Raw genomic sequence first — 12492 nt, 5'->3', positions numbered from 1 at the left:
CCTCAAGTTAGGAAACCAGAATGTGCGTAGTACTCCAAGTGTGGGCTCATCAGTACCCCGTACTTTTGCAGCATAACCTCCCTGCTCCTAAACTCAGTCCATCTGGCAATGAAGGACAACATTCCATTTGCCTTCTTGATAACCTGCTGCACCTGCAAACCAACCTTCTGTGATTCATGCACAAATACTACCAAGTCCTTCTGCCCGGCAGCAAGCTGCAGTCACTTTCTAAATAATATTCTGATCATCAATTTTTCCTTCAAAGTGGATAAGATCAAACTTACCAACATTGTACTCCATCTGCCAGACCCTTGCCCACTCACTTAGCCTATCTATATCTAACTGCGGACTCTCTGTAACCTTTGAGCACCTTTGAGCCTTTGAGTATTATTCAGCACCTCAGCTCTGTCTACCGCAATAGTGTGAATCTCCCAGTGGCCACCCATTTCAATTGCCCATCTCATTCCCTTGCTGACACATCTGACCATGGTCTAATGCACTTCTAGACTGAGACCATGTGCAGATTGGAGGAACAACACCTCATCATCTGACTGGGTATCCTCCAACCAGATAGAATTAATATAGAGTTCTCTGGCTTTTGTTTAACCACAACCTCCCACTTCTTTCCCCCATCGCCTTCCCCAAGCTCTGACCCTTCCCTTTTCCCTGTCTCCTTTCACACAGACAAAATGAATTCTGAATAGTCCCCTTATCATATCCAATTAACACCTTTTGTTGGTCTGGACTCCTCTCCCAGCCAGCACTACCTTTCTTCTGAGATTTCCTGTTTTTTTTTTTGCTTATTTTCCTTTCTTATTCCTTGAAGAAGGACTCAGGTCTGAAACTTCAGAAATATATCTTTATCTCCATGGATGCCGCGAGATTGGCTGTGTTCATCCAACATTTCTGTGTTTTTATTATTACCGTATCCTCTGCACAATTTGCTTTTCCATTCAATTTAGTGTCGTCTGCAAACTTAGATACACTACACTCTGTCCCCTGTTCCATATCGATAATGTATACCATTAACAGTTCTGGGCCCAGTGCCTACCCCTGTGCCACACTGCTCACCAACCCTGTATCCCAACTCTCTGCTTTCTATTGCTTAATCTAACTTAATGCATTATTATCTTGTGCATAAGGCTTTGATGTGGTACCATGTCGAACGCCTTCTGGAAATCTAGGTAAACAACAATCATCTGCTCCTCTCTTCCTCCTGTTTTCATTGTATCCTCAAAGAACTCCTGTAAATTTGTCAAACAGGACCTGCCTTTGTGGAATCCATGCTGCGTCTCCTGGATGCATCCATTTTGCTCCAGATGCCCCGCTATTTCTTCTTTAATGAGAGCTTCAAGCATTTTACCAGCGACAAATGTTAAAGTAATGGGCCTGTGGCGGCCCACCGCCGTGTCAGCAATCGAACCAGTGCTCTGGGCGGCAAGCGCAACCAAAGGCCAGCAGCCTGCACAGCAGCACTGGCCCCAACAAGCGAACTGGCGGGTGAACAGCAAGGGCAGCTTGAAGGCCAATGACCCCAAAATGGTGCTGGCCTTTCTGCATAGCAAACAGACAGGGACAGCGCATGGGCAAGAAGGGCATTGTTATGTGGGAAACCTGCTTTTGTTATGCATGTTGTGCCGTCAGCCAAGGGGGACCACAGTGGGAACAGTGCAAGTATAAAAATCAGGCCTGATCCCTAATAAAACTCAGAGCTTAACCTGACTACATGACATGTGTGTGTGTCTTCTTTCGAGTAGCACATGACTACAGACCTATAGTTCCCTGTCTTTTGCCTACATCATTTTTTGAATAGTGGTGCGATATTCTCCATCTTCCGATCCACCGGAGTCCAGAGAATTTTGGTAAATTATCAACTCTAATTTTTGTCATTTCTTTCAGTTGCCTAGATTGCATTCCATCAGGACTAGGGAACCAATCTCTCTTTAGACCCTCAAGTTTTCTGAGTACTATCTCTTTATCATAACATCTCAAGATATAAGAGCAGAAATAGGCCAATCGGCCCCTGTGGGCTGATCTGCCACTTAATCATGAGCTGATCCTTATCAATCAGCCTCACTCCCAGCCTTCTCCTCATAACCCACTAAACAAATACCTGTCAATGTCCTTGCTTCCAGTGGCGACTGTGGCAACGCGACTCTCTGGCTAAAAAAAATTCTCTGCATTTCTGGTTCAAATTGATGCCTTTTTATCTTGAAATTGTGACCTCCTTGAATTTTTTTTTAATGTAGCCATAACAGGCCCTTTCGGCCCATGAGCCCATGCTGCCCAATTTACACCCAATTAACCTACACCCCTGGTGCATTTGACATGGTGGGAGGAAACCGGAACCCCCAGGAAAATCCACGCAGACACAGGGAGAACGTACAAACTCCTTAGAGATAGCGCGGGATTCGTTCCTGGGTTGCTGGCACTGTAACAACGTTGCGCTAACTGCTATGCTATCTGTACCCTCTTGTCCTTGACTCCCCTACCATGGGAAACAACTTTGTCACATCTACTCTGTCCAGATCTTTCAGCATTCAAAATATCTCTGTGAGGTCCCCCCTCATCCTTCTGAACTCTACTGTGTCCAGACCAAGAGCTGACAAACGTTTCTCTTGTGCAAACCCTTTCAATCCTATCATTCTAGTAAATTATCTCTGAACCCTTTCCAATGCTAGCACTGCCTTTCTCAAATAAAGAGCCCAAAACTGTACACAGTACTCCAAGTGAGGTCTCACCGGTGCTCTATAGACATCCCCTGCTCTTTTATGCTATTGCTCTAGAAATGAATGCCAACATCACATTCGCTTTCTTCATTGCTGACTCATCCTGGGGGGTCTACTTTTTGGGTATCCTGCATGAGGACAACCAAGTCACCTTGCACCTTCGAATTTTGAATTTTCTCCCCATCTAAATAATAGTCTACCCACCTATGTCTTGTACCAACATGTATTTCTATACACTTCTCAACATTGTATTCCATCTGCCATGTCTTTGCCTCTATCCGAATCTCTCCAAAGCCTTTCCGCGTCCTCAGCACCACCACCAGCTCTACCACCTAATTTGGAGTCAGCCACAAATTTAGCCACAAAACTATCTATTCATTTATCCAAATCATTTATATAGAACACAAAAAGAAGCAGCTCCAACATTGGCCCCTGCTGAACACTACTACAGATAGTCCTCGACCGTAATGGGGACCAAGGATTGGTCGTATCTCAGAATGGACATGTCGGAATTGTGCCTGTGCGTGTGGGGCACCGAAGTCTTAAAGCAAACCTTTTAATCAAATCTTTTATTCATTGTACATTTGACGATAACAACTTAAAACTTCCTGAATTTGTTGATCATGCTTTGTGAATCTTTCCACATTCTGCTCCATGCTTCCCTTGTTAGTCGGCGGTCCGGGGTTGGGTGCGACCACCTTGATTCCTGTGTGCGTGCACGAGCCTTCGCTGGGTTCATGGATTGAAGTGCGGTTGGCACATGTGCAAGAGTTAAGTGCCCTAACAATATTGAAATCGCATTCTTAACTCCCGCGCATGTGCCAACCGAACTCTACTATGCAAACCCACCATGCATGCTCCAACCGAAAACTCGCATTCACACAGGAATCAAGATGGCCGCGTCCAGCCCTGGGAAGACTTCTGGCTGTTCACCCTCTCTCCTCAGAATGTTTTGGACCCGATCAGAGACATCCTGTACCCTGGTACCTGGGAGGCACAGACCATCTGGGTGTCTTTCTCAGGCCTCTTTTCTGTTCTCACAAAGGAGGAAAAACCCAACACCCAACCCCAACCCACCAATTTTCCCCTGCAACCATGTCTGCCTGTCCCGCATCGGACTTGTCAGCCACAAACGAGCCTGCAGCTGACGTGGACATTACCCCTCCATAAATCTTCATCCGCGAAGCCAAGCCAAAGAAAAGAAAGATAGTCTCACCGATCACAACTGCATGCTTCCTCCCCTTCTGCACCATAGTGCCAGGCTCATTGCCAGAGACTTGGTCACCATGGTTGCCCTCTGTCAGGTCATCCTCAGCAGTACTATTTATTTATATATGTGTGTATATGTACTGCCTATGTATCTCTTGTCTGTATGTGTGTTAGGTCTGGATTTATGATTGCGCACCGAGGATTGGAAAACACAGTTCTGTCAGGCTGTACTTGTACAATCGGATGATAATTAACTTGAACTTTTATGTTGTGTTCACAAGTTGAGAGTATCTGAGTGAACCGAGTAGGGCATGAACTTTAATGGAGTTTTGTACCAGACATTACTGAATGCTTAGAGTTTACTGCCTCAGTCAAGGATGTTCAGCTGGGATCTCTACTTCCATTGCTTGCCGTGCTGGGCAGAGACACGAAGAAACCTGAAGCTTATCAAATGATACAAATGATGAGGAACCTCAGATGTGTTAGGGATGGGCCTGTCAACAGATTCCATACAAGTGTTTCAATATCAATTGATATTCGTTGTCCAGTTAATCAATCTATATTCAACTGATATAGGTTGATTACACTGGACAACAAAGATTTTGCTTCCTGAACACTTTTGGGTGTATTTTATGGATTTTGGTCTGCTCATCTTGAAAATGATCTTAACATTTTGCTATCACACACCTATTTTTAGATGTAACCTATTTTTGTGACTTGCTGTCATATTTTATATCTACTTCAAGCATACAAAACCATGCAGTGCAACATGTCATTGAAAATTCATTTTCTGCTTTTGGATTTGGACCTCTTCCCCGCTGATCTTGGTGCAGACAGTGATGAACGCGGCGAAAAGTTTCTCCAGGATATTGCGACCATGTAAAAGTGGTATCAGGGCAACTGGGATCCATCAATGCTGGCCGACTATTGTTGGACACTGACGCAAGAGGCACCAGATGCTAAGTACAAATGAAAATCAGTGGCAAAACATAATTAGGTCAGTTGAACTTGTGCAAGGCGTCAGCATCATTATACGCTTAAACAGGATAAATTCAATAAAAATGTTTCTCCAAATTCCTACGTGATACAACAAATCTGAAGTTAGAGAGACTCACAGAACTCCTTCAGGGTAGGTATCCCTCAAAGAGACCATACAACCATTAGAAATAAACCATCGAGTCTGCCCCTCCATTCAGTCAGGAGGCAACCCATTTTCCCACTCAGCCTCACTGCCAGGCCTTCCTTCCCATGAACGTTTGATGCCTGGCTAATCAAGAATCTATCAACTTTTTCTTAAGTGCACCCAATGACTTGACCTCCACAACCACGTGGCAATAAATTCCACAGATTTACCACCCTGTGGCTGAAAAGATTTCTCTGCAATTTTGTTCTAAGTAGACGCCCAATCTATTGTGGCCTCTTGTCCTGGACTTTGCCACTATGGGAAACAAACTTTCTATAGCTACTCTGTCTGTGCCTTTCAAAGTTTGAAATGTTTCAATAAGATCCTCCCCTCATTCTCCTAAATTCCAAATTAAGTACAATCCAAGAGCAGACCAACTTTCCTCTTACGACAACCGTTTCTTTCCTGGAATGATTCTTATGAACCTCCCCTGAACCCTCTCCAATGTCAGCAGGTCCTTACATCAATGAGGAGCCCAAAACGGCTCACAATACTCCAAGAGTGGTCTCACCAGTGCTTTCTAAAACCTCATCATCACATCCCTGCTCTTATGTTCTATTCTTCTTGAAATGAACGTCAGCGTTGCATTTGCTTTCTTCACCACTGACTCAACCTGCAAGTTATCCTGCACGAGGACTCGCAAGTCCCTTTTCATCTGCGTATTTTCAATTTTCTCCCCATCTAGAAAATAGTGTGCCCACTTATTTCACATCAAAGTCTTCGCAGTGATGCATCAAAATGGAGGTAAGCAAGGAAATCTGCAAACCATCTTGTTTACCTGTGGAGAGTCATTCCATGTGGCGTCAAACAATGAATTTATTTTGTAAGAGAGGAACGAAACATTGCAGTTAATGCTGGCATTAAGCCTGCACATTTTGAATGAAGATCCAAAAGTAACAGTGCTGTCTGATTGCATGATACAGATGAACATTAATTTGTTTTCTTATTGGCCCAGATATTATGAAGAAATATTAGCAACATTGTCAGATCTTGTCTTTGTGTCAGCAACATTCACATTTATTTTTATATCATGGGAATTTGGGAATTGCAATCAGAGATTCGCTGCCAGACAGCTAATTTGCGCAGGTTCTTAAAAGGAGTTCGGCATCGGCAGCAAGAAATTAGCCTACAGTAACTATTCTATAAAACTGCAGGAATATACTGGTACTTAAGAAGAAAATCAGCAGGGCTAAAAGAAGACAGAAGATTGCTTCGGCAGACAAGGTGAAGGAAAATCCTAAGGGCTTCTATGGGTATATTAAGATCAAAAGGATAGTAAGGGGTAAAATTGGCCCCCTTGAAGATCCAAGTGGTCGGCTATGTATGGAGTCAGGAGAGGGCGGCCATAAATGGGCTTTTGCATCTGTTTTCACCCAAGACCCTGGCACAGGGTCTTGGGAAGAAAGGTAAGCAACCTATGCAGCTTCAAGAGGAGGAAGTGCTTGCTGTCTTAAAGCAAATAAGAGTGGATAAATTCTTAAGGTCTGTTCCCTCAGACCTTGAGAGAAGGTCATGTCAAAATTGGAGGGGTGTTGGCAGATGTACTTAAAATGTCCTTCGCCATCAGTGTGATGGTGGAGCACTTGAAGGGTAGCTCAAGTTTAAAAGAACGGTTACAAGAACAACCCTGGAAATTATAGGCCAGAGAACCTGACATCAAATGGATTTTTTTTTAAAATTAGACATACAGCATAGTACCAGGTCCTTCCAGCTTGAACCTGTGTGTCCAAATACCCCAATTAACCTACCACCCTCATATGTTTTGAAGAGTGGCAGTAAAGTTATTGGAAAGTGTTTTAACAGATCGAATATGCAAGTATTTAGATGATCGGGGTCTGATTAGGGAATGTTAACATGGCTCTCTGCATGAAGATCATATTTAACTAATCTTATAGAGTTTTCCAAGGAGGTTATGAAGAAAGTTGTTGAAGGAAAGGCTGTGGATGTTGTCATTATGGAGTTCAGTAAGGCCTTCGACAAGGTCCATCATAAGAGGTTAGTCAGGAAGGTTCATAATAAAGTAATGAACTAGATTTGACATTGGTTTTAGAAGAGAAGCCAGAGAGTGGTAATCGATGACTGCTTCTCAGACTGGAGGCCTGTGACTAGTGCTGTGCCTCAGGGATCGGTGCTGGGACCATTGTTGTTTGTCATCTATATCAATGATCTAGATGATAATGTGGTAAAATGGAACAAGTTTACAGATGAAACAAAGATTGGAGGTGGAGTGGAGAGCAAGAAAGGCTTGCACAGCTTGCAGAGGGATCTGGACCAGCTAGAAAAATGGGCTGCAAAATGGCAGATGGAATTTAATGCAGACAGGTGTGTGGTGCTGCATTTCGGAAGGACAAATAAAGGTAGGATATACTCAGAAAGGGCACTGAGCAGTTCGGTAGGACAGAGGGATCTGGGGATACAGATGCATAATTCTTTGAAAGTGGTGTCACAGGAAGAAAGAGTCATAAAGAGAACTTTAGGCTCACTGGCCTTCATAAATCAAAGTAAATGAGTTGGGATGTTCTGGTAAATTTGTCTCAGACATGGGTTGAGGCCAAATTTGGAGTATTGTATGCAGTTTAGGTTATTGAATTGCAGGAAAGGTATCAATATGATTGAAAGGTAAATGTAAAGATTCCATTATTGTCATGTAATACTACATTTAGAATGTAACATACATGAAATTCTTTGACTTCTGTCAATCGTAAGGAAAAGAGAGAGTCGCCACTTTGTCCACAAACCCTCACAGAAACCGACAGTGAGTGCAAGAGAAAATTTACAAGTATTTTGTGGGACTTGAGGAACTGAGTTACAGGGAAAGGTTACACAGGTTAAGATTTTATTCCCAAGATAATTGAAGAATGAGGGAAGATTTTTGTCGATGTATATAGAATTATAAGGGACAAAGAGTAAATGCAAGCGGGCTTTTTCCATTGAGGTTAGGTGAGATATAAACCAGTGGATGTGAGTTAAGGATGAAAGGGGAGAAGTTTAGGTGGACCATTCGGGGAACTTTTTCACGCAGAGAGTGGTGAGATTGTGGAACGAGCTGCATGGTTGGGAGGAGTATGGAGGGATATGGCCTGGGAGCAGGTCAATGGGTCCGGGCAGAATAATAGTTTGGCAAAGACTAGAAGGCCCAAAGGGCGTGTTTCTGTGCTGTAATCTCCTATAGTTCTGTGGTAAGGGAAGGTGTAACGTTGTTTCCGTTTGCTTTGAATTGAATTGAGTAAATTGAAGAAATTATTGTCAATAGACATTCAGAAATATTTATAGTGTAGTGGTGGCTACTCTGCGACTGAATGATCTCACAACCTGACGGGTTGAGTTCAGTGAGCAAAAACTCGTTTATTGAGGTCTGCTTGGCTGGTCTTATGCTCCGAGCCTGGACCTGGCTGAGAACCGCGCCGCAGGCCCTGACGTCACTGGGGCATCACGTGGGCCACAGAGCACGGGCTTCTGAGCCCAGTGCCGAGGTCGGGGAGAAACCCCCGACGTCGCCATTTTGCCTGGCTGCCCCACTGTGTGCATGACATGCGGGGCCGGTTCGCCTGCCTAATGGTGTGCCACCACACAGACCCCCCCCCCCCCCAGAACTGGCGTCAATGTCCTTTTTATTTGGGTGGCCTTGCTTCTTGGGTGGTGCCACAACCACTGGCTCGTTGGGGTCGAGGTGTGCTGGTTTTAATCTGTCCACAGTAAACGGTTCCCTCTTACAACTGATGTCCAGTGTGAAGGTGGATCCTGAATGCTAGATGACTCTGTATGACCCTTTGTACGGTCTTTGAAGGGGTGCTGTGGAAGGGCCTCGCCTGATAAAAGGATACTCTGCGGAATATAGCTCGCTGGGGACGTAAGAGGACCATGTGCCGTGTCTGGGTGGTAGTGGGGGTGTGAATGAGCCCAACTGGGTCTGGAAATGAAGTAAACTGTCCGGTGACTGTTGTGGGTTGTGAGGTGCATTGATAAACTCACCGGGCAGGGCTAGCGGTGCACCATTGACCAGCTCGGCCGATGATGCCTGCAGGTCTTCTTTGGGCGTCAAGTGGATGCCCAGGAGTACCCAAGGCAGCTCAACCACCCAGTCGGGGCCGATGAGGCAGGGCATAAGTGCCAACTTAAGGTGATGGTGCAATCGCTCGATCAGTCCATTGGCCTGTGGGTGATAGGCCGTTGTGTGATGCAGTTCGATTCCCAGTCTGTTGGCGAGCTGTTTCCAGAGCGCAGAGGTGAACTGCGCTCCATGGTCGCTGGTGAGGTGGGTTGGGACGACGAACCGGGCAACCCAACCGGTCAAAAGTGCACAGGAGCAGGAGTCCATGGAGGCATCTGGCATCGGGATCGCCTCGAGCCAATGAGTGGTGCAGTCTACGACTGTGAAAAGGTAACGGTTATCTCGGGAAACGGGTAAGGAGCCAACAATGTCCACATGTATGTGGCTGAACCGTTCTCGGACGTGAGCACAGGTGCTCTGGTGTGCCTTTGTACCTTGGAAAGGTGGCAATAGGTGCAGGTTCTGGCCCAGTCCGCAATCTGCTTTTGAAGCCCGTGCCAGATGAAGCATTCTGCCGCCATATGAACCATGGACCTGATGGAAGGGTGGGAAAGGTCGTGGATATGGTGGAAGACTTGCCTGTGCCACTGCTGGAGACATCGCACAGGATGGTATCATCACCGAGCGGAGTCGGGAGGTCCTGGATCTGCAGGCCCGTAATGGCAGTCCTGAAGGCCTGCATCTCCTCATCGGACTTCTGATCCCGGGCAAGCTGGTCGTAGTCTAGGCCGGGTGTCAGCGAGCAAATGGCCGATGGAAGAGCGCGTCAGCGACCACATTGTCTTTCCCCGCCTTGTACCGAATGTCGGTGGTGAACTCTAATACAAAGGACGGGTGACACCATTGGCGGGCCGACTAGGGATCTCTAGCCATAGCGAGCACCTGAGTGAGGGGTTTGTGGTCGGTAAAAATGGTGAAAGGCCTGCCCTCCAAGAAATACTGAAAATGATGCACAGCAAGGTACATGCCCAGCAACTCATGGTCGAAAGCACTATACTTGTTCTCTGGCGGACGAAGAAGTCGGCTAAAAAATGCCAGTGGTTTCCACTGTCTGTTAACCTGCTGCTCCAGGACGGCACCGACAGCGGTAGCAGAGGCATTGATGGAGAGTACCATATGAAGGTCGGTGCGTGGGTGGACGAGCAGGGTAGCCTTCACGAGGGCAACTTTCATGGCTTCGAATCCCCTGTTGGGCTCTGGAGTCCAGGCGAGTGTCTTGTCCTTGGCTGTGATGAGGGCCAAGAATGGTTGCATGATGTGTGCAGTGCCTAGAATGAATCGGTTTTAGAAGTTGACCATACCCGCGAACTCTTGAAGCCCCTTGAGGTTGTCCGGGCGTGGAAACTCTGAATGCAGTGACCTTCGTAGCAGCTGGTGTAGCTCCTTCGGCTGTGATGGTATGGCCCAGGAACTGCATGGACTCTTTCCCAAACTGGCATTTGGCCGGGTTGATCGTTAGGCCGAAGTCGGCCAGTCGGGAGAAGAGGGTGCCCAGGTAAGACTTGAGTTGTGCCCGGTCTCTGGTGGTGACAAGAATGTCGCCCAGATAAATGAACACAAAATTCAAATCCCTGCCCACAGTATCCATGAGGCGCTGGAAGGTCTGGGCGGTGTTTTTGAGCCCAAAAGGCATGTGTAGAAATTCGAAGGGGTTGATGATGGCTGTTTTGGGGATGTCCTCAGGGCGCACTGGGATTTGATGATACCCGCGCACCAGGTCAACCTTGGAGAACACCCTCACACCGTGCAGGTTGGCCGTAAAGTCCTGAATGTGAGATATGGGGTGACAGTCAGGTACTGTCACGTCGTTAAGCCGTCGATAATCTCTGCAGGGGCACCAGCCACCGGCGGCTTTCGGGACCAGGTGAAGCAGCGAGACCCAAGGACTGTCGGAGCATTGAATGATCCCCAGTTCCTGCAGATGCAAGAACTCCTCTTTCGCTATCTGGAGCTTTTCCGGCGGGAGCCGGCATGCCTTGGCATGGACTGGCGGGCATTGGATGGGGATATAATGGAACACCCCATGGTGTGGTGAGACGGCGGAGAACTGCGGCTTGAGGAGGGATGAGAACTCGTCCAGAATGTGCTGAAACTCGTCCTTGGGAGCGCTGACCGTGGCCATCTGTGGATGCTTTGTGCGGGAGGTGTTGAGTGAACGAATTGAAAGGTATGGGCATCGACAAGTCACCTACCTTGGGGGTCGACCAGGAGTTCGTAGGCGAGGAGGAAGTCAACACCCAGAATGGAGGTTGGGAGGGTTGAAATGGTGAACCTTCACAAGAACTTCCGTTGGCCGATCTGGAAGTGGACGGTCTTGTTACCATACGTTCAGATCTCCATCAAATTGGCTGCACGGAGTGGAGGTCCTCGAGGCCGGTTCCGGGATTCGATGGCTGTGGCCAGGATGACGCTGATCTGGGCCCCGGTGTCTACGAGGAAGCGTCAGCCGCTGATTGCATCTCGCAGGTAGAGAAGGCTGTGTTCTTGGCCAGTCGCTGCAACCATTAACAGCGGCCAGCCTGATCGTATCCCTGGAACGAGCAGGGCTGACGACACTTCCGAACCTTGGCTCCCCAGCACTGGTGGAAGAAGCAGAGGCCTGAAGTGGTTTGCTTCTGGCTATGCTATTTGAGGCCCCTGCAGGAGCCGAGTGTTACTCCGCAGTGCTATCCTCTAGCACTCTAGAGGCTAGACTATCCTCTAGCCTTCCTCAGGCTTTGCATGGTCATGGCCGGGACTTGTAACTTGCTGGACTGCCGAGCCCTCCGGGAATCGTTCAAGCCATAGCTCCTGAGCCTTTTGAACGACCTTCCTTGGGTCGCCTAAGCTCTCCTGGAACAGTACAGCTGGATGTTTTTGGGCATATGGTCGAGGAAGATGTGCTCAAAGAGTGGGCAGTTGATGTGATCGCCCATGAGCGCGAGCATGTCATCCCGCAGTCAGACAGGCGATCCCGTAAAGGTTGTTTGGCAAGGTGCTCTACCGCTCCTGATGTGGGAAGAAAGGCCACTATGTGAAGGTGCGCCTTAGGAACATAGGAACATAGGAAGTAGGAACAGGAGTAGGCCAAAAATGGCCCATCGAGCCTGCTCCGCCATTCAATACAATCATGGCTGATCTCATTTATGACCTAACTCCACCTACCTGCCTTCTCCCCATATCCCCTAATTCCTCTATCATGTAAAAATTTATCTAACCGAATTTTAAATATGTTTAATGAGGCAGCCTCAACCACTTCCCTGGTTAGAGAATTCCAAACATTCACTACTCTCTGGGAAAAAACTATTTGTCCTCATCTCTGTCCTAAATCTACTCCCCCG

Source organism: Narcine bancroftii, chromosome 2, assembly GCF_036971445.1.
Source record: "Narcine bancroftii isolate sNarBan1 chromosome 2, sNarBan1.hap1, whole genome shotgun sequence".
Lineage (NCBI taxonomy): Eukaryota > Metazoa > Chordata > Chondrichthyes > Torpediniformes > Narcinidae > Narcine > Narcine bancroftii.
This window is presented reverse-complemented; position numbering follows the sequence as displayed.